The sequence below is a fragment of the Rhinolophus sinicus genome, chromosome 15, assembly GCF_057876585.1.
Source record: "Rhinolophus sinicus isolate RSI-liver-muscle chromosome 15, RSI-T2T, whole genome shotgun sequence".
Taxonomy (NCBI): Eukaryota; Metazoa; Chordata; class Mammalia; order Chiroptera; family Rhinolophidae; genus Rhinolophus; species Rhinolophus sinicus.
In genome coordinates this window covers 126,266,566-126,294,368 of record NC_142515.1, presented here as the reverse complement: position 1 = coordinate 126,294,368, position 27,803 = coordinate 126,266,566, and the positions used below count along the sequence as shown (strand labels likewise).

At 37.9% G+C, this 27,803-nt stretch overlaps 1 long non-coding RNA gene across 2 annotated transcripts in view; it reads right to left on the bottom strand.

Moving 5' to 3' along the window:
• LOC148755297 (uncharacterized) overlaps positions 1–27,229 on the bottom strand; it is a 568,457-nt gene extending 541,228 nt beyond the window's left edge. For both annotated transcript variants that reach the window (XR_016019091.1, XR_016019092.1), the window contains exon 1: positions 27,108–27,229. This is a non-coding gene — a long non-coding RNA (uncharacterized LOC148755297). The remainder of the gene's footprint in view (positions 1–27,107) is intronic.
• Positions 27,230–27,803: the final 574 nt, after the last annotated feature.

Genomic DNA, 27,803 nt, shown 5'->3' with positions numbered 1-27,803 from the left:
CTCCCCGGGCTGAAGGTGGATTTTCTTGAACTTATACTGGGACTGTCACACTATTTCTGGACCCCCATGACTGACTTGTCAGAAGGAGCCACTTACCTTACCCCTAAGAGGAAATGATCCACAAACCATGCCTACTTGTACTACGGTTTCTAGATAAAACACAGGTTTCCATTAAATCTGAGTTCAGACAAACAGTGAAAATATATATATATATATTTGGTATAGCTATGTTTCAGTATAGGTAAAATAAGTATGTAGCAATATTTGGGACACACTTATTTTTTAAAATATCTATTATTTATCTGTAATTCAAATTTAACTGGGAAATCTGTATTTTTATTTGGTAAATCTAGCAACCCTAACATGTAGCCCTCCTTGCTTTTGAAAGCGTCTATTTTATATTCTCCTGCAGAATTTGCTCACTCTTGAGTAACAGTTCAGCCCTATGTTCCTTATCATTTTAGATTTCTTTGTGGGGATCTCATATGCCAAATAGAAAAGTACACATGAGTACATATGAGTACACATGTATAGTCAGAAAAATGTGATGTCAGCAACCACAAAAACGTAGAGCTGAAGGATAATGCCACTGCCAAGCTTTCTTCAAGGACTTTCTGATGATTTTCCATGTCATCCAAAAGAAATTCTTCCAAAATGGCCCTTCCTTCTGTAAGTTATACCAACACAGCCCCTGAGAAGATGGTGGTGGGGAGAAGGCCTTCTCTGGTAAGGTTAACTGTGCAATCTGAACTGGTAGCCAGATCCAAACATACATGGTCAACTAGTAAACAGAAATTGCCCAGATTTTGACTTGGCATAAAAAAGTCCCAAACTAAATACTTTGTTATAACATTTTGACCTGTCTAGGACTGTATACATTTTGTTGACACTCTAAGCGTAGGAAAGAAGACAAGTCAATAATGCCTGTCTCTCTCAATCATCTTTATTTTTCACATGTGCTTTCTCCACTTGCATTGCAGCTAAAAGAACAGAGAAGAGCCAGAAAGAAAATGCTGTGCCATACACACACACGCACACACACACACACACACACACACACACACACACACACTTCAACTTTTAAGAAAAAAGAATATGGGAAAGTATATATTAAAATGCCAGTTCGTCCAAAATAATCAGTAAATCATGGATTCTTTTAGCGATGAAATTGATCTAAAAAACAAATCCTATTTCTCAGTTATCCTGATGACATATCCTGAAAGCCAAAAGGCAAAATGGCCTAGAAATAATGACGGCTTTCTTCTTTCTTTTAAAGACCAAAGATGCTCCAAGATGATGGCTCCAGTGATGGGAGCTGCTTCCATTGTTGGGTTTCCTATGGCCAGAATTGTAGGAAAGGAAAGAAATACGGCTTTCTTTCCTATCTTCTCCTGAAGAAAACTAAAATACCAAAGTATAATACCTAACGTGTAAAGAAGACATACCTGCAATATGTCACAGAGAGTGCTGTCCTGTGAGGCTCTAGGATGTGCATTTGTAAGATTTAATCTAACCCCTGCAATGGTAGTAGTGACAAAAGAGAACACTATGCATATATGTATAGCATGTAACTCTCATGCCACAATCTCAAGCGTGTGAGAAACAATCAGCACTTCGATAAAGCAACTTAATTTATATTTCAAGCTGTCACCCCATGAGCCAGTGGGAAACTTATGGTCAGGTATTACAGGAGTTGCATGTTTCATGCCAAAGTTTAGAGATGCTATAGGCAGCACCAAGGGGTTGCGGAGCTATGGATACCTAGTATCTGTTAAACAAATTAGTGGGTCTGGTATCTACAGATTAGCACTGAGGTGTCTGGTGATCCTCTTCGCTTGGCCTCTCCATGTCCTGCAGCCTTCTGAGGATTTCTGCCATGCTTAGAAAGTTTTTGCAAGGTTGTTTATAGTCCCTACAACATAGATGCTCCCACAAAGCCTGTATTACCCAAGATGTAGCCAAAATGCTGCCAAAAATCAGGGAAAGTCCACTGTGTTCTTGGGCCCTAATTGGGTTGGCGGACCCAATTCCAATATAAGGGAGGAGCGTGCCCCCACACCCACAAATAATTCTCAGACATCAGCAGAGTGTCCAAGAATTCAACTCAATTCTGGCAATATTTACCCAGAGGTAACATCAGATTCCACAGGTTAAGTGTTCAGTCCTACAGGACCCTGCCCCACCCCAAATACACACACACACACACACACACACACACACACACACACACACACTTTGGATGCCAACAGCAAGCCCAGGCTTTTACCTGTGCTTCTGACCAAAGGGCTATATAGATCAAAGTTTCCAACACCCCCTCCTTTAGTTCAGTTAGTTTTCTAGAATGGCTCATAGAACTCAGGAAAACCCATTTACTCTACAGATTATTGATTTATTATAAAGCATATAACTCAGGAACAACCAGATAAAGGAGATGAGGAGGGCAAGGTATGTGGAAAGGGGCACAGAGCTTCCATGCCCTTTCCAAGCCTGCCATTCTCCCCACATCTCTACATGTTCACTAACCAGAAGCTCTTTAAACCCAGTCCTGGATTTTTATAGAGATTCCATTACATAGGCAAGATTGATTAAACCATTGGCCGTTGACAACTGATTCAATCTCTAGTCCCTCTCCCCTCCTTGGACGTTAGGATAAAAGTTCCAACCCTCTAATCATGTGATTGTCCTCATTGACAACCAGCCATCATTCTTAGGGGTGGCCCAAAAGTCATCTCATTAGCATAGCAAAAGACATCTTTGTTATTCTCAACACTGAAGAAATTTCAAGAGTTTTAGAGGCTCTGTGCCAGAAAGGATGCTAAGACCAAATACATATTTCTTATTACAAAAAACAATATCAAGGAGTCATATACAAGGTATGATCAACAATATGGTGAATGTTTAAATTTAAAAAAAATGTATTATAGTAAAAGATACATTGCCATTAATCCCCCTCAAAATACTCCCCCTCACTTCGAACACACTTATCCCATCGTTCTTGCCACTTTCTGAAGCAGTTCTGGAAGTCCTCTTTCCTAGGTATCTTTAGTTGTTCTGTCATGGCTCCCTCAATGTCCTGAATCAATTCAAAATGTTTACCTTTCATGGTCATTTTCACTTTGGGGAAGAGCCAGAAGTCACATGGTGCCAGGTCTGGTGAATAAGGTGGTTGAGGACACACCATCATGTTTTTATTTGACAGAAATTGCTGTAACAGAAGCAATGTGTGACACAGTGTTGTCATGATGGAGGATGATTTACGGCACTTTAAAACATACCTTCTCTCAACCACAGCTCACACCCCACTGACTGCACCGAACAAGTTGAAACTTGTCACACACTGTTACTAAGGTTCAGTGTGCCACTTCCTTTATTGAAGATCCCTGTCTTTCCATTGGATGGAACTGGCAGCAGCAGTCACCATATGTTGTGATCACAATGGAAAGGCTCTGTTTCAGACATTGCTTTTGGTATGACAATTTCTGCCAAATAAAAACATTACTGTGTATCCTCATCCACCTTATTTACTGGATCTGGCACCATGCAACTTCTGGCTCTTCCCCAAAGTCAAAATGATTCAGGACATCGAGGCAGCTACAACAGTGCAACTAAAGACACTCACGGAAAAGGACTTCCAGAACTGCTTCAGAAAGTGGCAAGAACAATGGGATAAGTGTGTCTGAAGCGAGGGGGAGTATTTAGAGGGGGATTAATGACAATGTGTCTTTTACTGTAATGATTTTTTTTTATTTAAACATTCATCGTATCTTTTGATCATACCTCATACCCCGCCCTCTCTCGTTCTCTAAGGAAATATTAAAGATACATCATAGGGAAATCCTTCCTATCTCATGATTCTTTAAGATAATTATTTTATAGCCAGTAATTATTGTCCATTAAGCCCTAAAGACTGACATACTATTTCCATTCTTTGTCCTCCACAGTCCTCACTGATATTAGGTATTACACAACCCCTCCCCTGCCCAGTGGAAAGAGTAGGTAGTGGGATGAAGGGCGGACAAGTAGAGGAAGAAAACTTACAGACTAACATCTCAAAATACCACAGAACCAAACAGTTAAGCTCAAGCAAGAGTTCCTAGTTTAAAACAAAAACAAAAAAACAAAAATACAAACAAAAACACTAATGGTCTAATGTCAAGGCTTTAGTTTCTATGCTTTTAAAAATGTTTGACATTTGAAACAGTCCACTGTAGAGAATATTTTCAGTCAGTGGTGGACCAAAAGATAAGTTTCGGGTTTACATAAGAATAGGATGTCTATATTCTTTTCATAAGTCGATCATATTGATATATAAAAGACAAATATATCAAGATATAGTCTTACATAACTAATCAAAATGAAATGTAGAACTGCCTGTTGTTATAGATACTGGTGAGTAGAACCGGCATTTTCTTTCTGTTTAAGATGGAAATGATGGTCACTATGCAAGCAGCATCTCATTCTTTACATTCTGGCAAATTCACCAACCAGTAAACATCACACCAGTGTTCTTTTTAGTGCCCACGTAATTGTGAATTTTCGTTCCAAGAGACATATCTCTTTTGATTCTAAAATAAAAATTGTCCACGAAAATCCATTTGTAAAGGATAAAAGTACAGATTTTTGAAGTGTGAGGTGTTTTACACTTACATGAAAACACAGAAGTGGACACCACTTCTCTGGTGCCCATGATAGAATAGCTTTCCAAAGAGTAGTCGCAGGGGACACATTTGCAGCGGAAGGAATGTGCCTGAGGAGCCAGCCATGTTCTGGGAGTGCAGGTGGGTGGCAGGGACTCCGAAGACCTCTGACTGGCCCTACAGGATACCTAGTGCAACACACGGATCCCGGGGACAGATTCTATGCCCACCTAGCAAAGCAACATTTCAAAGGTCAGTTCCTCTGACATGCATGAACGAAAAAGGAGCTATGCAATAAACCGGAGAAGCTCGGTGGGGGGGCAAATGGCAGGCCTGACAAGATCGGTGCCTGAAAGTAACCACACATGATGGTCTGATCATAAATTCCTACCTGGGCGGGCCATGGTGGGTAGTCAGGTCCCAGGCCCACAGCTTCCTGAGCAAAGCTCAGTCTTTACCTTAACTGAGTCCTGTCCACTGTTCTTGTGCATCTAGGTTAACATACCTTTGAAATGTCAGAGTAATTTTCTTTTCCAGACCCCTCAGAGACATGACCACCAGCGCCAGAGCACGAGACCACAGAATGCCTCATTGCTATCTAGTTGCCACATACCATCTCTAAGTACTGTAAATGTTAAGTGTTAACTATCCTGCACAATATAAAGGAAGCATGTATGTATTTCTCCATTTGGGTTTTTATCTAATCCTAGAGATTTCCCTGCTTTGCTTTCTTCCATCTGCTTAATCTACCCCCAATGGAGTTCATGTAACCTTCCTTATGTTTTCTCCTTTGATAGAAATGTATAGAATGAGCTGCAAAACTGTCAATCTCTGGAGCATTTCCTCATTCCATTGAGATCTTGCTTCTAGGCATCTGTTAAACATTTTGGCTCAGACAAATTCTTATAAAATTTTTTCTATAGGTTTGTATGTTCTTACACCAATATATGCTTTGCTGAAAATATAAACAGCTTGTTTTTGCCTAAACTTCAGACATGCCAGAATATAAAAGGATAGGATTAAATTCTGCATAAGGAATAGAAAAAATAAAACTGAAAAAGAAAAAAACTCAAAAGGAAAGAAAAAAAAAGAAACATTTCCACAAACCTCAATTAGGATGAAGTGTGACCCTAAAGAAGGGAAGAGCTGTTTCGCATGAGCTATTTAAATCTCAACTAGGCCATGAACTTGAAACTCTTTGGTAGGGGAACAATGCAGCCCTGGCTGCAGAATGCTCAAAATGACCTCATGGGCCTCTCAGATTACTCCATGATTCCAAAGTCATATGTGTCTGGTATGTGTCCACCAAGGCTGGAGCACACATGATAGGACGACCTAGCCCACCTCTGCCTCATACCACATGTGAGTAAGGCAGAGTATGTTTGAAGATAATGAGTCTCCATTTGTAAAATTTACTAACTCCTAATCCTACCTTGGAAGTCTACTTCTTTACCAGTACCAGCATGTTTATTTTAATTTTTGTGTTTTAGAAACATGACATTATTCCAAGGAAATAAAGAAAGAAAAACAAAGAAAAGATTGAGTCAGAAGAGTTTATGATCATTTGCTAAAGCTCCTGGAGAGGAGAACACAGACACAGCGGTTCTTGGAAGCATATATTGCCTGATTAGAATAAAAGTCTTTTGTTTTTCCTAAGTATTGTCAAGATGCCTTTTGAACTGGATTAGTCCATAGGGAAACCGATATTTCCTTAGAGGTCTACAGGTTAATTCACATTGTGCTTGGCCACAGAAAGTAGAATCGAGTAGGTGCTGTGCTCTGCTTTCTGTGTAACCCCTCTACATATCTGCAATGGTATTTCAGCCACTCTTCCTGCATCCAGTTTTATCTCCCTCCAAACTTTTCTTCACATTACAACCAGAGTGCTCTTTCAAAAATGTAAACCTAATAAATACCAAAGACATGATCATGAGAGAAATAATTGATAATCTGGATTTTATTAAAATTAAAAACTTCTGCTCTGCAAAAGACACAGTGAAAGAATGAGAAGACAAGACACAGACTGGGAGGGAATAGTTTGCAAAAGACACATCTTATAAAGGACTGTGAACCAAAATACACACAGAGCTTTTAAAACTCAATAAGAAAAAACAAACATCCTGATTTTAAAATGGGCCAAAGACCTGAACAGACACCTCACCGAAAAAGATATACAGGCGGCAAATAAGCTCATGAAAATAAGCTCCACACAATAGGTCATCAGGGAATGGCAAATAAGAACAACAATGAGATAGCACTACACACCTATTATAACAGCCAAAATCCCAAACACTGACGACACCAAATGCTGGGGAGGACGTGGAGCAACAGGAACTCTCTCATTCACTGCTGGTGGGAGTGTAGAATAATATAAACACTTTGGAAATTAGTTTGGCAGTTTCTCACAAAATTAAACATATGCTTGCTACACAATCCAGTTCCTTGGTATTTACCCAAAGGAGCTGAAAACTTGTGTCCACACAAAAACCCGCACGTGGGAGTGTATGGTGGCTCTATTCATAATTGCCAAAACTTGAAAGCAAACCAAGAGGTCCATCAGTAGGTGAATGGACAAACAAACTCTGGTCCATCCAGACAATGGAATATTATTCAATGCGAAAAAAGAAATGAGCTATCAAGCCATGAAATGACATGGGGGAACTTTAATGCATATCACTAAGTGAAAGAAGCCAAGCTGAGAAGGCAACATATTGTACGATTCCAATTATATGACATTCTGGAACAGGTGAAATCATGGGGACAGTAAAAATACCAGCAATTGCCAGGGGTTGGGGATGGGGGAGGGAGAGCGTAGAGGATTTATAGCATAGTGAAAATATTCTGTTTGACATCATAATGATGGATCCATGTCATTAGACATGTGTCCAAACCCACAGAATGTACGACACCAAGAGTGAAGAAGCCTAATGTAATATGTGGCCTTAGAGAGCATATGGTGTGTCAGTGTAGGTTCATCAGTTACAACCAATGTACCCCTGGGCTGGGGCACACTGATAATGGGGGAGACTGTGCATGTGTGGAGGCAGCGGGTACATGGGACTTCTTTGTACTTTCTAGTCAATTTTGCTGTGAATCTAAAACTTCTCTAGAAACCTAAAGTTTTAACAACAACAAAAATGCAAACCTAAACAGATCACTCATTGCTAAATTAAGAAAATGCCGTTTCCATGACTCTTAGCATGAAGAACACTGCATGTAACATGATTCCAGCCCAAGGTCAAGCTCCTCAGTCTCACGCTACCTTCTCTACCCACTCTGCCTAAATGCACCTTCTTTTTGTCCCTCAGACTTCATCATAAGTTTAAATATGTATTTAACAGAGACTGTATTATTTGAATACATGTGTTTGCCACTAGTGTGGAGATCCATGAGAAGAAAGATTCTACCTTCTTCTTATTCAGTAAGCTAATGGGAGGCGGAACAGAACTGCGATCCGAGGTTTCCTCCCTTCAGGAACACTGCACTTTTCACTCCATCCTCTCGCCTCCTTAAGCTTCTCCGAATCAGTTCTGAAACCTTAAATGACCCTCAAGACACACTATCCAGATGAAGTTCCCGAGGTTCGGAGCCCTCTGCTCCAGCGACACTGATCTGCTCCCATTATCACAAAGCAGGCGCTTCCCACCTCCCTACTCATTGCCCTTGATCTTCCCATAACTTGAACATTATGGATTGTTCAAGGCTAAATTCACCTTTCACTTCTCTTCCAAGCCTTCATCATACTCTTCTCTGGATTTGTATAGCATGTTTCCTTGATTTCACACAGTATTATATCGTAGGTTTACATAAATATTTATTACGTTAACTTTTCATCTCTGTTGGAAGCTACTGAAAGACGGAGCTCGTGAAGTCTCACGCATCTGTACATACCACAGCTCCTAGCTAGCTCAGTGCTGAGTAGAAGGTACCTCCTGGGCTGATTTCATGAGAAGCCTTTCCAGAGGTGACCCAGCTCTTAACAGGTCACATTCAAAGGAGCAAAGCTTCATAAATCTTGGGCAGATCTTCTGCCTTCTTAAAAAAAATAGATTCCCCCCCCCACACACACACACACACACACATTGCATTGTCCATGTGAATCTCCCTCTGAGTTCAAAGGAGAAGAAAATTTCAGCGTGCTTGTCTTTCAGGGGTTTCTTTTGAGCAAAAACATTCTGGATTTTGAGCTCTATAGTATATCTTACCTAGAGCTCAAATAACAAAAAAAAAAGGGGGGGGGGAGGAGGGAAGGAAGAAAAGAGGAAGGGGGGGGGAGAGGAGAGGAAGGAGAGGGAGAAGGAGAGGGAGAAGAAGAAGTGTTGCTAAGGAATTTGCCAAAATTTTGTATATGCTGTCTATGAAAACAGTACATGCTGCCTCCTCAGGGACATACAACTGAGTAGTACACTCCTTGGAATGATGCTGGATAATTAGGATAATATAACTTCATGACTGGAACAAATACATTTGAAGTGTTTGTTCTATAGATTTTAAAAACTAGAAATTCAAATTCCTCTAGTTCTTATCAATAATAATGTAGTTTCCAAATGGTTGTCTCCATAAGAATTACTCTTATTGAGAAGTATTTAAATTTTTTTTCCCCAACAATAAATGGATTGACAGCTCAAAACTTCAAGTGTCTGGCAGTCATTGTTTGGGCCTTGGGTACTACTATCCTAAAGAAGACTCACGTTACTATCATCTATTTGAACAGCATGTAGAGAGTAACCAAGTATTAATCTACAAGGGCTGATTATCCAAGAAAGTTCCTGGAAAGGAACAACACCACCAAGAAAAGCAACAACAGCAGCAGTTATCATTTATTGAGCACCCCAATACATAGATATTTTAATTAATGGCTTTTTAATCCTCACAGATATTCAAAGTAGTATAGATATTACCCTCCCCATTTTACTGTTAAGAAAACAGATTCAAAGAGTTCAAGCAACTTAACAGGGAAAAAGCAGTCAGAATTTGAATACTCAAAAAACAGTACTCTTTATACCATAAAAAACAAGCAATTGATAGCTCTAGAGAATTCAGAAAGCTTTTAAAGGCCCAATGGGTATGCTGAGGGTTTTACTTTCAATCCCCAAACAGTCGACATAATGCAGAAGATGCCACAATATATATCACAATTACATGAAGGACCTCGAAAGTCGAAGTTGCTTCATGTAAGATTTTTTTTTCTCCTTTAACCAAAATAATAACTGACATATTTTTATACCAACTGACAAAATTTATGCAGAGGTGACATAGAATACCTTTAGTACAGCAATCCTTTTTTTTTTTTATTTAAACTTGTTATTAACCTGTTGTGGCTGATCTTCCTGAAGGAAGATTATTCATCCACCTTATTAACCTCAGGAGTAGCTATGTGACTGTCTATGGCAATGAAATGCGACCAGAATTGTGAACAGACTGTCACTTTTGGCTGGAGACTTAGAGAATCAGCCTATGCCCTGCCATCCTCATTTCCCCCTTAGCCGTGAGCCGACCAATGCACCAAACTGTAGCTGTGCCATCAGCCTGGGTCCTGAAGTAAAGCCACAGCCAACCCTCAGTGGATATGCAGCATGAGTAAACTGTAAACCACTGTGGTTATAAGACACTGAGAAACGGTGATTGTTGTCGCAGCATAATCTAGCCCATCTTAACAGATATATCTGGTAATCACTGTTTCTAAACAATACCCATTGTATTTTATTACTGCTGCAATAATGATGCATAATAACCCTAAAACTTAGTGCCTTGAAACCGCTCTCGTTTCCCACTCAGGGGTCTAAAGGTTGGTCGTAGAGCTCTGTTGTTGGCTGGGATATTCTCAACCCACGAGGCTGTGTGTTGGGCTCAAAGATCATTCCACATTTCTCATTCGAGGACCAATATCTCCTTGAGGAACTTTCTCCTCATGGCAGAGGGAGGAAATTCAAAACGCCGCTAAAATGATGCAAATAAATTACAACCCTCTACTTGTACCCCTCTACTAACAAAGCATGGCTAAGCCTGGAGCCAAGGATTACTCCCCAGGGAGGCCCTGCAAGGCAGCAGAGGAATGAAAGTGGAGAACATTACTCAGTCTGCTGCAGCCCACCCACACAGCCACGAACACTCACTCTCGCACAGAAAAAAAACTCATCCCTCCAAGGCATCGCAAACAGGCTCAACGACAGCAATCGACGTAAGTCCCAGGTCCTGTGATGTACACTGGACCCACGTGTAGGGACTCTTGATCTAAAGGCCTGTGAAACTATCCAAAGAAATGATCTGCACCCCCATACACCCAACATAAGCAGTGGGAACAGAACAGGACAACTACAACAAGCACCACCATTTCCAAAGGGGAAGAATGGAAGGCAAACAGAAGTCACTGGTCTATAGCTGTTCTAAATCCCTCTGGACAGATCCCCCTGTCTGAGATAGGAAATGCCTCTTGATTAGGCCCACGTCCAACTTCTTAGGAGAAATGTCCCAGTCCATTGTTTTCCTTGGCTATTGGCTCTATTCTCTGAGATGTCCTGCCTCTTCCATGGCCATATCTGAAGAACAAAGGAGCTGCTTCCTCAGCTTGAGTCCCTGCTGTGGAAACCTGGAGGATCACAAGGTCCTTTTAAGGCTTGAACTGTCACGGCCTCTTTTAATCGGTGCTGACACTCTGTAGCTCTCTCAGAAACATTCTTGGTCTCTCGATGTATCTTTATGCATCGGATTTCACTCCACTCCATCTGGCAAAAGCCACACGGGAATTCTTTTTGAGACATGCCTCTCTCTCAGGACTCCACAGAGGCAGTAGCAAGGATTTCATGTAAAGGTGAATAGTGTATTCAGAGGGAAGGAAACAGCGGAGAGAGTCTGAGGAAGTTTACACGGTTTGAGTCACCTGTGTCAGCTAACCTAATCTCTTTATTGAACCTAATCTGAATCCTCCTCCTCTAAGTGTGAGAATTTAACCTTTTAATGTGATTATAACCTTAATATGACTATGACAATATATTTTAATATGCTTGGACTTTTTCCTCCCATCTGGTTTTTTCATTTATTTATTTATTTGTTTGTTTGTGTGTTTGTTTGTTTGTTTGTTTAAATAAACCGCGCCTCTGGTTGCTTCTCCTGTTCCTTTCTTGCTTTTGTTGGATTGATTAAATCTCATTTCATTTTTTTCCTTTGGTAATTTGGGAGACTGTACATACTATGCTTAGTTTTCCAATGTTTCTCCTTACATTTGTAATATGAATATTTAAACATTCTACCAATGAATAATTCTAAAGCAGTAGGTGTAAAGAGTGTGTACTAAATAAATTTCTTTGAGTAATTATGACTGAAATTCTAAGATTATTGAAATAATTTATTACTTATTATCATTATTTCTTACACCCACATCTTTCCCTTGTTGTTTGTTTTTCTTTCACTTTGCTTAAACAACCTTTTAGTATTTCTTTTAGAATGTTTCTGTGGTTAGAAATCATTCTGAGCCTTTGAAAATCTGAAAAGAAAAATAAACAAATTTCAAATCTCTGTCCCCATAAATTGTAAGCTAATTTAGGAACACATAGAATTATGGATTTAAAAATATTTCCCCTATAATCACTGAAGGTACTCCTTTATTTCCTTCTAGTTTCCCGTGTTGCCAAAGAAAAATGCAATGTTAACCTGATTTCCATTTCTCTAAAGAAATGTATTTCTTTACTTTCTGAGTCTTTAAAATGTTATCTTTTTCCTTAGTTTTGAAATTTCACCACAACCTATCTACTTGATTGTGGGACTTTTTTCATTCCCCTAACTCCACACTCAAGGGCCATCTGAAGGCTCATATCTATCTTCATCTCCGGAAATTGGTTTTCTATCACTTATTTCTCACTCTCAGAACTTCTATCACATTGACAATTAAACTTCTACTTATCTCTTAATTTTTCTTTCATACTTTCATCTACTTGTCCTTTTATGCTATACTCTAGAATTAGTTTGCTGAGTCTTGCAGCTCATTAACACTTACTTGAGTTATGTGGACCTGCTATTAAGTCTATCTATTCAATACTTTATCCGTTATGTTGTTTTTCATCTCCAAGAGTTTTTGTTTTATGAATGAGATATAGTTTCTCATCCCACTGGGAATATTATTGATACTTATCCCAAAGCCTTTTTCGGAATGCTTCATTGGCTCTCTTTCCTCAGGTGTCATGTTTATTCAGTTCATTGTCACTCATGCCTATTGATTCTCAGTTGTATGCCTGTGAATGCATTTGATAATCTTGTTCACCTGTTTACAAATACTGCTTCTTTTTACTGTGGTCTGTATCTTGTCTACCCAACAAGGAAGTATGAGCAAACCATTTTAGAGGAGTAAAGGCATTCTATCCTACCTGGTTCTCATAAGGCATCAAGGGCCAGCCCCCCTATCTAACCCCAATCGTCACACTCACTATTCCAGGGGGAAAAAAATCAGTGGCTTGGAATTTTGGAATTGGTTATGGAGCAATTCACCTGCTTCACCTGGTATGACACCCCAATTAACTGCTTTGACTTTGCCTCAGGGATTCCTCTGTCCCTTTGGTCCAAAATCCTTAAATATAGAGAGAGGTCCCCTAGAGACCTCCCCCCATGTATTTTGCACTATCCTATTGTGCACTGTTGGTTCTAAAGTTTCATCAGTCAACTGACTTCATATGTTTCATTACATTCATTTTGTTTTACAATGTTATTATAGACTAATTATTTTAAAATATCTGAAGATTTTCTCTGTTTAACTTAGGGACTTGAAGCGTTCATTTTTCCATCTTGATCTAATCTCCTCTACAGTCTTACTTAGTTTATACTATTAGTACTAATTTTATTAATTGTATTTAACAGATCGTACTAAGATAAACTTTAGATCCACCCAAGTCAAAATAACACAAATTATGAATCAGTAGAGTTTAAATGGATGAGGTTCTACTGTTGATAAATGAGGTTTTGTCTATACAACACCCAAACAAAAATGTCAACTAAAGGGAAAAATAAATCCAGTTGAATTGATTTTTAGAGACAGTGCTTTGATTTTAAATTGTTGCAGTGGTGCCATGTAGACACAGACTGTGACACAGTACTTGACCTATGAAGTAACTGAAGCAATTAGAGATTATGTGATAGTCTTCAGATAACACAGCCAAGTAGCCATTTGGTCAAGAATAGCCCCCAATGAGTACTTGCCCTCGCAAAATTCTCTTAGAATTTTTTTCAGCTCATTCAATCAATTTATTACTTTGTGAGGAGAGCCAAGAAAATGCATCATGCACCACCCTGTGAACTCAGGAACATTTAGTTCACATACACTCTAGCTCTTGCACTAACAAGCAGCAGTGACACCACAGCAGAAATTATCTCCAATCACATTAATTCCCCTTAATATATAACACGTGGCCAGGCAATGTAACCCTCCCAAAGCTGTGTTTTCTAGAACACTGCTTATTAAACTCTTCTCTAAGAACATATCATGAATAATCAATGACAATCTGCTTCTCATCCCTCATAAAAATGCTCAGAATGTAGAAATCCACCTTAGCCAGAAATCCCTTTCCATTTTTAAACTATACACAAAGAAGAGTTTTTATTATTGGTGATCAGATCTTCCGTTTTGATGCTAGAAAGTAAGAAACTATTTGAAAAATAATGCTTCTGGTCTGTGTAGTGGACATCTGTGGTTTCAACATCTGTGCTGGAGGCAAAATCTCTCAGCATGGACAGAAAGAGAATATCCTCAGAGTCAATTAGATCCATCAGGATCTTTGATGAAAAGGAGCAATTCCTTCAATAATAAAGGCTGTTACTCTTCTTTCAAATAACAGCATGAAAGCAATTCTTTTCACAGAGAATCTGGCCATATTGCTGTCATACCCACGAAAGCTATTATTATCCGGTATCCAAAAAAGAGACCTCCTTCCCCAACATTATATGGATTCCATCTACAGAGGTTTCCAAATTAGAAATGATTTCTTCAGAGGAAATATAGGAAGGACTTTGGAATGCAAGAGAACACATTTCAGAGAAATGAGACAGATCTATACCACATGGGAAAAGCCTTGTGGCACTAATAGCATCAAGCTTGTTTGCTAAAAAGGGAGCATTACTACCCAACAAGATAGTAAACCCAGGGGAAAATGAAGAATGTTGTTGCATAGGCACTTTTTAAAAAAATGTTCATATATTGAAACTTTAATCAAGTCTTATAGCCTAATTTTCTCATTTGTATCCCTGTGTGGCAATAAAAACCATGTGTGAACTAAACCTCCTTTTTTGTTTTTTTTTGTATATATCAGCAGTATGAGTTTATACAGACATATTCTCCTACTTGAAATTATTTTCCTTTAGTGAATGAACAACATCACTCTGATTGGAAACCTATTTATTTTTGGTGTGGGGAGGACCCAACTGGGGAGGTCCGTATCTAATTGAGTGGTGATCTACACCCTCTATATTGATATACAATATAGGAACAATAGGAAAATGTGAACCAGATTCTCCCAGTACCTAAGTTACTCCCTCATGTAAATTAAGCAACCCTGTAAGTTCTGTCCAACAGAGATAATTCCCATTGTCTATCAGACCTACTAGAATAATACCAAGCTTTACAAGTATTTATACCTTCAACGGTGTTAAGGTTACATCTGCACATCTACAGCTATCTAACTTAGCCATTAACTACGATAGTACCAGAAGAATCTATATCAGTAAATCGTATTCGATATTCAGGTGTCCACAAATTCTAACTTCAAATTTTGATTTTTTTAAACATCTCTTAATGACCTTCATGAAAGATGTAACAATAGTGATATATTTATTGTTCCTTTTGAACCTAGCCTTCTCTATTCCATCATTTTTCTCATCATTCAAATTGCTTCTTCACATGAAAGCTTCCTTTGTAGTAATACTTCTTCTGATGCATAGACAGTTGAAATCTGATAGCATGATTTCTGGTTCTACAAGTGCTTTTACTTGATACCACTGGTCCTTTACAGAGACTAATAATATTCTTAACTAAAGTTGAATAATCAAGATAATCTCTAGGAAATAACCTTCTTTTTTTAATCTCCACTGAAAAATATATACATACATTAGATTTATGTTTTGATGCCAAATTTATATATCAGTTTTCATTCCATTTTTCTGAATGCTTAATCTAGTAAATAGGTCATTTTAAGCATTAAGTTGTTCATTAATAAAGACTCTTGCTACTGCTGTGACCACTCCTAGATAGGAGGAAATTTGGTGCTTAGGAGTTTCAGGGAAAATACTCCAAATGGTACCTTAACATCCTAAATTCACCCAAAGACATAAAAAATCAAATTGCAATGAATACCAAAAAAAAGGAAAATAAGCATATCAAGTATAATATGTATAAATAACATCTACAGCTAATTTCTCGAAATCGTTTTATATGATAGGAGGTAAAATCACTGCCATTTTGTCAGAAAAAAAGAAGGTAAGATTTTAGAATTGGTCTAAATGACAAAAAGATATACCTAGGGACACTGAGAGACTAGACAGGGATCAAGAATAACAAGAGAAACAAGAGTTCATGAAAAAACCTGGCCTACAGGTGAGTTTTCTGCAAACTAGCTGAGTCCACTGTGGTGTCTGAACACCACTCGGCAGACACAGCAGGCAGCTATAGCCGTCTTCTCCATATTTAAAACACAATAGATTAACAACAGATTTTAATAGAAGAAGACACTGTTTTCACTGTGTATTTTTTCATTATTATTATTATTCACTAAATTCTATAAACAAATGCAAGTAAGCAGGCCTACTTTTGTTCTGATGAGAAATATTCTACTGGACATTTGAAATTACTGGTTCCTCAATAGGGTGCTTCCAAGGTCATTCTTCATACATTCTTCAAAGTTGAATTCAAGCTCAACAACTAGATTGAGCCCCATGACTGCCCTCTTAGACTCTGGTGTGCAAGGATTCTTATTTAATAGGTATGTTTGGATTACTGACTAACCCCACATTTTACTGCCCATTACAGAATACAGGACTACATTTTTAAAATGTAAAATACAGACATGGCTTCCCTAAGCCAAACCCAAGCAGCATACAGGTGGTGGTGAGATCACTCTTCAGGGCATACAGAGCTGACAGAGCCGCCAACTGTAAAGCTTACTATAAGCGTGCTTTGCTCAGATGTGCGTGCTTTCCAGGCTAGCAGGAAGATACTACAAGATATGTGAAAACCCCTCCATTGTGCATGACTGTATCTCAAAGCACAGGGATCTAAAAGGAAAATGGATCCATTACGGCAGGCTGTGCTCTGGGGCATTACTAGAGCTCTTTAATTCCAAAATCTAGGGAGGAAATTCTGTGCATCAGATAGCAAAACTGATGCTCAGAAAACTGGCCGTGTGTCACAATCCTCACAGGCAAGCCAGCTTTAAGCTCTATAGAGACTGGATAGAACAGAGGAAGGAGAGAACTTGAACTCTTGGAACTATGTTTTTCTCTCACATGAGAAAGCAAGGTTGAAAAAGTACCAAATTTTCATCCTCCAGGGAGAATAAACACAGTCATATCCACACTTTGTCTCTTGTGTTTGTAAGCCGATGAAGACTTTGAAAAACATACCCTCTAGCTCTGATGAGAAAAGTAAGAAAAATGATACCCAGTTTCTTAAGAGGTCCTAGATTCAAAGTTAGAAATATGCCAGGGACAGTTACCACGTGATGGCTCACAGAGTATTTCCAGGGCCAGGAGAAAGAGCAGACTACACAAAACACCTTCACTGTTTCTATCTAGTATATCAGAAAGTTATTTCTTATTGAGTCTTGAAATTTAGGAGAACATCTCTCTAGCTCGCTCTCTCTCTCTCTCCTTCCCTTTATATCACGCCATGGAGATAATTTGAACCCCATTTCATGTCTTGGCAAAGATGAAAATTGTGACAAGGTTCTATGTTGATATAGAAACAAGCAGATTTTCCAACTGCGTCCCCCAAAAGAAGAGTCACACGTGATACTGCCACACAAGGTCTTCCCTGAAAGGGTCTCCCTCTTTTCTGTTTACTACATTCAATCAGAATTCAATTCCGGTTTCTTCTCTCTACCAGTGTCTCATTTTTGTTCTTTCGTTTCCATCTACTTTATTACAAACATAGATGATCCTCCTCATCTTAACACACTAGTGGAAGAGCTTCCAAAACATTCTTCCCTTCATTAGGACCTCCTCTCTTTCAATCTAATCCTTTCTATCCTAGATTTGCCATTCTATAGCTCAGCTGTGGTCACTCCGTCCCCTGGCTCACAAACTTGCAGAAGTTCCTCTACTATCTTTGAAATGAAGCTCAAACCCTTTTACTTGGCACTAAATGTCACCATAATCTCGACCACTACTTTTCCTCACATTTCTTGTTTTCTACATTCCAATCACCCTACCATGTACAGGCATCATTTTTCCTACGAATTTGTCATCGTGGTAGGGCAAGAGGAAGGGGTGAATGGCCCACTAGCTCTTAAAGACTTCTGCTCAGAAATGTCCTATTGGCAAAAACAAGCCATATCTCCAACGAAGCAGTGAAGGACCAATTTGACATAAGCCCAGTGAAAGGAGTACTGGTGAGCACACCTAATGACCATGACACTCCAAAATCCCAGGTATTCAATGAAAATTGTTTAGATGAAATACTTAGAGACAAATCTAACAAAATAAATGCAAGGTTTATATGCTAAATATTACAAAAATTCCCAGTTTTTAAATGCCTAAATCAATGGAGAGCCATAATATGTCCATACATTGAAAGACTCAATATTGTTAAGAGTTCAATTTTCTCCAAGTAGATCTATAATTGATCATATTCCCAAACAAAACCAGAACAGATTTTTTTTTTTGTAGAAATTTACAAGCTAATTCCAAAGTTTTTAAAGAACAGCAAAGGACAGAGCACAGTGAAAACAATTTTGAAAAAGTTAACCAAAGGGAGAGGACCCACACTATCAGATTTGAATATGTATTTAAAGCTACAGAAATCAATGTAGTGTGATACTGTCATAAAGATTAGATATATAGATCAACAAAATAAAATGGAGAGTCTATATATAGACCCACACATACATGGTCACTTGATTTTTGACAAATGGTGTCTAGATAATTCAATGAGGAAAGGATACTCTTTCCAAAAATAATGCCAGAATATGTACAATGCCAGAATTGTACATTTATATATCAAAGTGGAGGGAAATCTTGATGTTTACCTTGCACTTTATACATACGCTGACTCCAAATGAATTATAGACCTAAATGTAAGGGCTAAAATTTTTTTAAAATAACATAAACCACAAAAGAAAAAAAAAATTGGTAAATTAGGCCTCACAAAAGCTATAAACTTACATTCTTCAAAATATAATTTAAAAATTAAAACTAAACCAGCAGAAAGGGAGGAAATATTTGCAATACCCTTATCTAATAAAAGATTTCAATCTAGAATATAAAAAAACCTCTTACAACTTATTATTAAGACAAAAATATGTATAAATAGGCAAAAGTTTTCAGTAAAAATTCACCAAGCAAGATATACAGAGGGAAAAAAATACATAAAATGGGGTTTAACATAATTAGTCTTTAGGGAAATGCCAATCAAACCACAATGAGAGATGAGACACCACTACGTTTCTACTAGAACACCTTTTTAAGAAAACTGACAAGACTAAGTGCTGGTGAGGACGTGGAGCAACTGGAACTCTTATGCATTCTATGGCTGGTAGGAGTGCAAAATGGTACAGCTATTCTGGGAAATAATTTGCATTTTCTTATTAATTAAAACATATACTTACTTGATGACCTAATAACCCTACGATTATGTATGTCCCAGAAAAAATAAAAACATATATAAGTGAAAATACCTATGTCCACATAACTATGTAGATGTGATTGCTCATAATCACCAAAGATTGGTCATCATCAAATGTCTGTAATGGTAAAAGGAGAAACAAACCATGGCACATCCATGGAACGGACTCCGGCTCAGCACTAAACGGGAACTATTGGTACTGCAATAACATGTGTGAATCACAAATACATTATGCTGAGTGAAAGTAGCCAGACACCAAAAGCTACATATTGTTATGATTCTATTCATATAATGTTCTTGAAAAGGGAAAACTTGAGGGACAGACATCAGGTCAGTGGTTGCTGGGGACTGAGAGTGAGACAGAGATTTTCTGCAAATGGTCATAAGGGAGATTATTGGGGTGATCAGAATGGTCCGTATCTTGACTGAAATAGTGATGACATGACAGTGTACATTTGTCAAAACTCTTTTTAAACATTTTTATTTAAGTATAGTTCATCAAAGTCTACAACTGAAAAGAGGTTAAGTTTTATAAAATGTAATTTAATCCTCAATAAACCTGACTTTAAAAGTACATAAAGATTTTAAAAATACACAGAACAGGCAAAATTAATTGTTTCACTCTTATTCCATTGCTATTATGAATCTTAGTCTTACCCTTTGTTTCACATTTTGAAGTTTTGTTTTAAAGTAAAATAACATTTTTGCCTACCTATTGAAGAAAATGCTATAATAAATTTCTTCGCAAAGATAATCATCCATATCTTAGCCTCTTCCTTGATGATAGATTAAAACATCAATCTTTTTCTTTAAAATTCTACATATTCTTTTAAAATCCTGACACAAACTGCAAGAGAGAAAATGACATCTGTGCAAAAATTCTATCTCTGAATTTCCCAGCAATAGTGTCTATCTAATCCAATGTTACATTAAGTTTCTCTCACCTGCTTTTTCCTTATTTATAATTATTCTTTGATTCAATAGTTTGTTAAACCAACTTTTCTTTACAGTGGGACATATCCATTATTTCTGGATGATGAAAGCAGACAGTGGGAATGCTAAGGTCACTTCTAGATTTTGGATTTATGTTACTAAGGGTATAAAAATGCACTCAAAAAGATGCACCAAAAATGCTCTACAAATAAATAAAAGCAAATTTAATGATTTTTCCAATAAAGATTTGTCTAAAAGAAAAAAAAAGCAATTTACTCCCACTCCAGCTATCCTCATAACCTCCATTATATGTTTATGCTTAAATTTTTAGTCTAGGGCCATACCACCCTGAACACACCCGATCTCGTCTGATCTCGGAAGCTAAGCAGGGTCGGGCCTGGTTAGTACTTGGATGGGAGATTTTTACATAACACATTCATTAAAGGAGAGTTACACCTTCATTCCTACAAAATGTGTTTTACTGGTTCATAATGCCAGTATAATAGCGCACGTTTTTAAATGTTTACTATGTGTTAGCCAAGCATTGTTCCAAGTATTTCAATTTACTCTTCATAAAAATCTATCCGGCATACCTTGTTGTTATCCTAATTTTACAGAAATTTAGGAACTAGAAGCACAGAGAATTTAGGCTATTTTCCCAACATCACATAGCTGTTGAGTGGAAGAGCCAGAATTTGAACCCAGACACTTATGGCACCTGCACCCTCACAGTAATTTCAATTCAAAATACTTCTCAATTAGAGAGCTTGTAATAAATCAAAAACATATTTTTTAAAAAACAAATATTTAATGAACATGTACTATGTGTTCAACACTTTTCTAGGAACTGGAAAAATAATATCATATGATACGAACAATTCTTTTAATTCACCAATTTCTAAATAAAAATTTTAAACAGTTGGGAAACGTAAGTGTGTTCTCCCTATAGATCTGCCAACAACTACTTTGTGTCCTTAAGTAAATCACTGGGTTTATCAGGAATTTAGTTTTTTCTATCCACAAATGAGGAGGTTACTTTAGGTAGTTCTTCAGGGTCATATTTGTTTCATCCTGACATTAAACTTAAAGCATATACAGATTGCAAATTTCCAAGAATTCATAGAAAATTTCTTAGTTTTCAGTATCTCTTACAAACTTCTCATCACACAGAAATTATGGAGGTGTAAAGGAAATTATATACTCAACTAATTTTATATTATTTTATGCTATTGGTTGTTATTTTATCTTTATCATTGACTGTATACACTTAAAGAGAATATTTCAGTGTAAGTTTCAAACGTTTAATCATATTTTAATTAGGATTAAATTTTTCTATTAGTTCAAACTATAAAAAAATATTTTTAAAAGAAAAAGGAGTAGCGGGATGGGGGAAGAGAGAGAGAGAGAGAGAGAGAGAGAGAGAGAGAGAGAGAGAGAGAGAGAGAGAGAGAGAGAGAGGTGAAAAGAAGAAAATCAGAGCTACCTTTAATGTTTTATTTGTTTGTTTGCTTTGATTTCCATTGGGATTGAACGAAGAGGAGGTGGGTTTGGACAGAAGGAAGTGCTACCTTCCTCTAACGCTTTCCACATAATTAAGTAAATTATAATTTCTTCCCTTCAAACAGGGATGACTCCCTCCTAGGAAGTGCCAACATCTGTTTAGAGAGAACATCTGTTAGGCAAGTGGGATATTGGGAGATAAGCTGCTTATTCAGACAGGACATAATGAAGAAATCATAATAAACTGGAAAACTAAGAGTAGTATCTGGGCATAATTAGCAGCTCTTAAGGTGCCAAATGCTGACTTTTTGAACATATAACTAATGGGGTTGGAAGCTCCCAGTGATTGTCAGCAACTCCAGCTGATAGTAGCTCAACAATCTGTTCAGAAACGTTCACTAGGTCGTGGGATACAGGTTTACAAAGGGTTAATGCTTACAGCTGAGCACACAGTGAAATTTGTCAGCTTGTATAATTTCCAGGCACAGTCCACCATAAGTCAGGTCACTGTGAGCAGAATATGAGGATTATATATTACATGACCCAAAATATGGGGTGACTGATTGAAAGACGGGTGTATGTGTGTGTGTGTTTTAAATGCAAAAAGAGTAATGTTAACAAAACACTGTTATTTAGATATTTATCATTTTTAAAGTTTCATATGTGTGATCTTCCCTGATTACAACAATCCTGTGAGTCAGACTGGCCACACAACCTATTTTAAAATGAAGACGTCTCCAGGTAGTTAAATGATTTGAGCTAGCTAAAAGGCTTAAAAATAATAAATTCAGAAGTTTAAATTGATATAATACCTTTATAAGTTCATTAAAATACAAAATGGGTACCCTAGAATTCAAGTTGAACACTGGAAAAGAACTTAGAGGCATTATCCAACATATACGCCAATCATATTCCCACTCAATACACACACACACCTACACACACACACACACACACACACACACACACACATTCAAGGCCCATAGCTCTTTACTGTAGTAACTTAAGGAAAGCCTCAAGTTAGAATTTAGATTTCCAATTTTCCTGCTATACTAGGAAAGAGAGACAAATTTAATCTGTAATAAATTCTTCTTTTTAAATAAATTGTGTAGTTTCAAGTCCCAAATTGCAAAGAAGATACCTTTTCTTAAACATATCAACTTTATGTTGATAAAAGATTTTTCTATAAAGGGAAAATGAGTAAATTCCAAGACCACAGACTATAAGGCTGATTAATACTAAAATTCTGGGTTTTCAATAATTCGAAGAAACTGCTCCTCTTATTCTTTCCAGCAAAGAGCCTGAAACACAGACAAGTCCAAACATCAGCAGAAAAACATCAGTTTCTCCCCAAAGGTGGACCCAGTGTCAGCACAGGAGAATGATCTAACTTGTTCGCTTTGGGCATCGCTTCTCGCACCAATAAAGATGTCATGGTGGACTCCAAATCCAGTATTACCGCTTCCACTTAAAATGACAGCAAACATTTGCAAAAGAATTTTGATCACTCAATAGGTTTATCAACCACTTAACAAGTGTCCCATACAGTTAGAAATGCCCAGGACACAGAAGAAGTATAGGATATGGTAACTGTTCTCAGGAAGCTTACACTCTAGTCGTCACAAATAATTACATCCTACACAGATTGGAACTAACCACAAATGCAACCTGAGTTCAGAGAAAAAAAAAAATTCTTATATAAGAAAATTTGAAAGTTTTATTGATTTTTTTCTCAGGCCTTGGATCATTTATGGTATATTCTATATGAGATCAATAAAAATTTTTGGTTACTGACGTTCACACAAAACCTGGTATTTAACACAACTGCCAGAGACATAACAGGTCACAAATCCTCCTGAGGGATCAGACACAATTTGGGGAGCACATATTTCTTAATGACTTTTGCATGATTTAGCTACCTGGCTTATACCATAGGGAGTAGGATAAATATTCTCTAAGATTCTGACAATGTAATGTATAGTCATATACCACATAATGATGTTTCGGTCAACGATATACAAGGGCACACATATACAAGGGTGGTCCAATAAGATTACAATAGAGGTGAAAAATTCTAATCGCCTAGTGACATCGTAGGTGTTAGGACATCATAGAACAGTGTGATGATGATCACATTCATGGTGATGCCGGAGTAAAAAACCTACCACACTGCCAATCATATAAAAGTATAGTGCATATAATTATGTACAGTACATAATACTTGATAATGACAATAAACAACGTTAATGGTTTACATATTTACTGTACTATACTTTTAATTGTGGTTTTAGAGTGTACTCTTAAGACTTGTTAAAAGAAAACCACTTGTTGTACAGCAGTTGTGGGCCATGTTATGCCCACAACTGCCTAATAGATCTCATTTACACCGTCTCTTGATCATATCATTTTTTCCTTGTGCTTAATTTAATCTTTCATTGTTTTGTTCATCGTGGCCTCTAAGCATACAAATCCACTAATATTGCCAGTAAGAGCCCACATCGAATGACACTGATGTAATTCTTGAAGAGTTACAATATTTATGACTATAAACAAAATTAAAAGTGAATAACAACCAGGAAGGTGAAAAAGCAGTGATAATTATTGTTCCCCAGTCAGGAATGTCCCATTCCACCATAGCTACAATCCTGAAGAACAAGAACAAAGTGACAAAAGCTGTAGAAGGATCTGTTTCATTGGAGGCAATGAGACAAACAAAAATTTGAGAGGGGCCTGTATCAGACATGGAGAAACTTCTAAAGACCTGGATTGAAAAGCAGACATAGAAGCATGTCCCTCTCAGCACCATCACGATCACAGCCAAAGGAAAAAGTTTGTTTGTGATGTTGAAAGAAAAGGATGGACCCAACTACAAAGTTGAATTTACTGCTACCTCTGGGTGGTTTAAACAATCCCAGAATCTTCGTTCATTACAGAATGTGCAAGTGAGTGGTAAGCCTGCGAGAGCTGATGTGAAGGCAGCTGAAGAAACTTTGGAAACTCTAGATAAACTGATTATGGAGGGAAATTACTTGACAGAGCAAATATTTTATATCTATGAAACCTCTTTATTCAGGAAACGGAGGCACTTTCATCCCTAAGGAGGCCAAGTCAATGCCAGGTCTCAGGGCTTTTAAGAACAGGATGACAGTCTTGCTTGGGGGCAGTGCTGCAAGCTGCACATTGCACCTTTGTGACCTGGCATAGTGAGAACCCCACGGCCTTCATGCACATGAATAAGCACACACTGGGAGTGTCCTACAGGAGCAGGAAGGAGTCATGGTGGCCCAGCTCCTCTCCCAGATGCCTCCTGATTGCTATGCCAGTGAAATGGAGAAGTACCATTTGGAGAATAACATACTTTCAAGATTTTGCTTATTGTTGCTAATGTTCCCAACATCCTCCTTCTATTGGTAACTTTCATCTCAATATCAAAATGGTGTTTCTCCCTCCAACACCACCTCCTTACTCCAACCAATAGACCAATGAATTGTAGCAGCTCCTAAGGCCTCCTGCCTGAGGACCTTTGCCCAGGCTGCTGCTACAACTGAGGAGATGCTGATGCAGTTCTGGAAGGATTCCCCCTAGGACTGCATCAAGGACCTTGATGGAGCTCGGGGTGATGTCACCAAGGAGTGTATGGATGGCATCTGGAAGAGGACACTCAAGAGGTTCTCCCATGGTTTCAAAGGATTTGCCAAGGATGAGGAGGTTGCAAAACTCACCAAGGCTGTGTCTGAGGTGCTGAACGACTTGGACCTGGGTGTGGGTGAGGATGTCACTGAGGAGCAGCTAGGGGGGCTTCCAAGAAACTGACTAAGGAGGACTTGTGGGAACTGGAACAGGAGCGCATCGCTGGAGAAGAGGCAAGAGAAAGGGAAACTGCAGGAGGAAAGAAAGAAGGACCCCCAAGAAAATTCACAGTAAAGGGTTTTGCAGAAGCTTTTGCAGACCTCAACAAGCTCCTTAAAAAGATTGAAAACATGGACCCCAACACCAAAAGGTTTTCATTAATAGAGAAGAATATTCATGGTGCATTATCTGCTCACAGATAATCTATGTTGAAATAGGAATCTATGATGAAACAAAAACCAAGCAAACCACCATGGACATATTTCTAAAGAGTGACAGCTCCTCAAGAAGAGCCTCAGGCAGGTCCTTCAGTGGGGGTTCCAGAAGAGGCCTGGTTGTCACAGGAGATGACAGCTCCAAGGGTGTGACTGCCCCTGAGGAGCTTCCAGTGGGACAAGATGTGGACGTGGAGACAGTGATACTGATGACCCTGACCCCATGTAGCCTGGGCTACTGTGGGTGTTGGTGTCTTAGTTTCTAACAAAAGAGTATAAAAGTAAAAAAAAAAAAAAAAAAATTAGAAATAGAAAAAAACTTATAGAATAAGGATCTAAAAAGAGAAAATATTTTGCACAGCTGTACAATGTGTTTTTGTTTTAACCTAAGGATTATAGAAGAGTCATTTTTTTTAATTTAAACATTTATAAGTAAAAAAGTTACAGTAAGCTAAGGTTAATTACTATTGATGAAAGAAATATTTGTGTATAAAATTCCGTGTAGCCTAAGTGTTCCGTGGTTCTCAAGTCTACAGTAGTGTAGAATGACATCCAGGCCTTCTCATTCACTAACTCACCCAGAGCGGCTTCCAGGCCTGAAAGCTCCATTCATGGTATTGGCCCTATACAGATGGACCACTTTTATCTTTTATACCATATTTTTATGGCACCTTTTCTATGGTTAGATATGTTTAGATACACAATACTTACCGTTGTGTTCCAATTACCTACAGTATTCTGTAACATGCTATATAGGTTTGTAGCCCAGGAACACTAGGTTACACCATCCAGCCTACGTGTGCAGTGAGCTGTACCATCTAGGTTTACGGAAGTGCTCTCTGTGACGTTTGTTCAACAAAATCACCTAATGACACGTTTCTCAGAATGCACCCCTTTTGCTAAATAACGCATGACTGTAATTGTCATAAATTGGGAATGACATCAAAAGAAAATTGATCTGCTCTGAAAATATTGTCAGAAAAAACACTTATTGCCAAGCATTCTATAATTACTATTAATATTTTAGTATAATTATCCAAGTTGTAATTTGTTCACATGCAATAAAGAATTCATTTTACTATGAATTCTTCTGAGAACTTATACTGAGAAGGCATATCATGCAAACAATCTTTCATATGATAAAATGGAAATTCTTACTTTTAGTGGAGGTGGGAAACAACAGCTCACAACTTCTTTGAAAAATTTCCAGAGCACAATCTCTTTAGCCCTAATATAGGGGTGGAACTTTGGAGATTTCAGCAAGCCTGCATTAAAATTCTGAAACACATGAAATAGATGTTTCTTGAGAAAAGTCCTCACCGTGCTCCCAGGTCTTGATGCAGTGTATTTTTCCACAACATGGTCAATCAGTATATGCAAAGCTTTCTCTTGGGCCCTTAATTTTCACAAAAGGAATGTCACCCTTACTGTGCATTGGTGGGATTCTGAATATCTGTAGCCACGCATTCATCTATCCTTGACTTTGTAAAGATAGACAGATTTGACTCATAAAAATATAAAGTTTAAAAAAAAGTCAATGAAAAACTGGAATAATATTTCATTAAGAATTTTTAAAATATGTTCTGCAAAGAAATAATAAGTGTTTAAAGTGACACAACATTTCTGAGGGGCAATTTCAAAATATAATGATCATAATAACTGCTAACATTCATTGGATGCTACAAATAGTAGTGCTTAGGACTCTTACTTAATATCACATGCAATCCTCACTGCAAAGCTATGAGGAAGGTACTATTATAATCCCTAATAAATCAGATCAAGAAACTGAAGCACAAAAAATGTTAAATAATTTATTTAAAGTCACAGAGACATGAAGTGGGAGAGCCAATATTC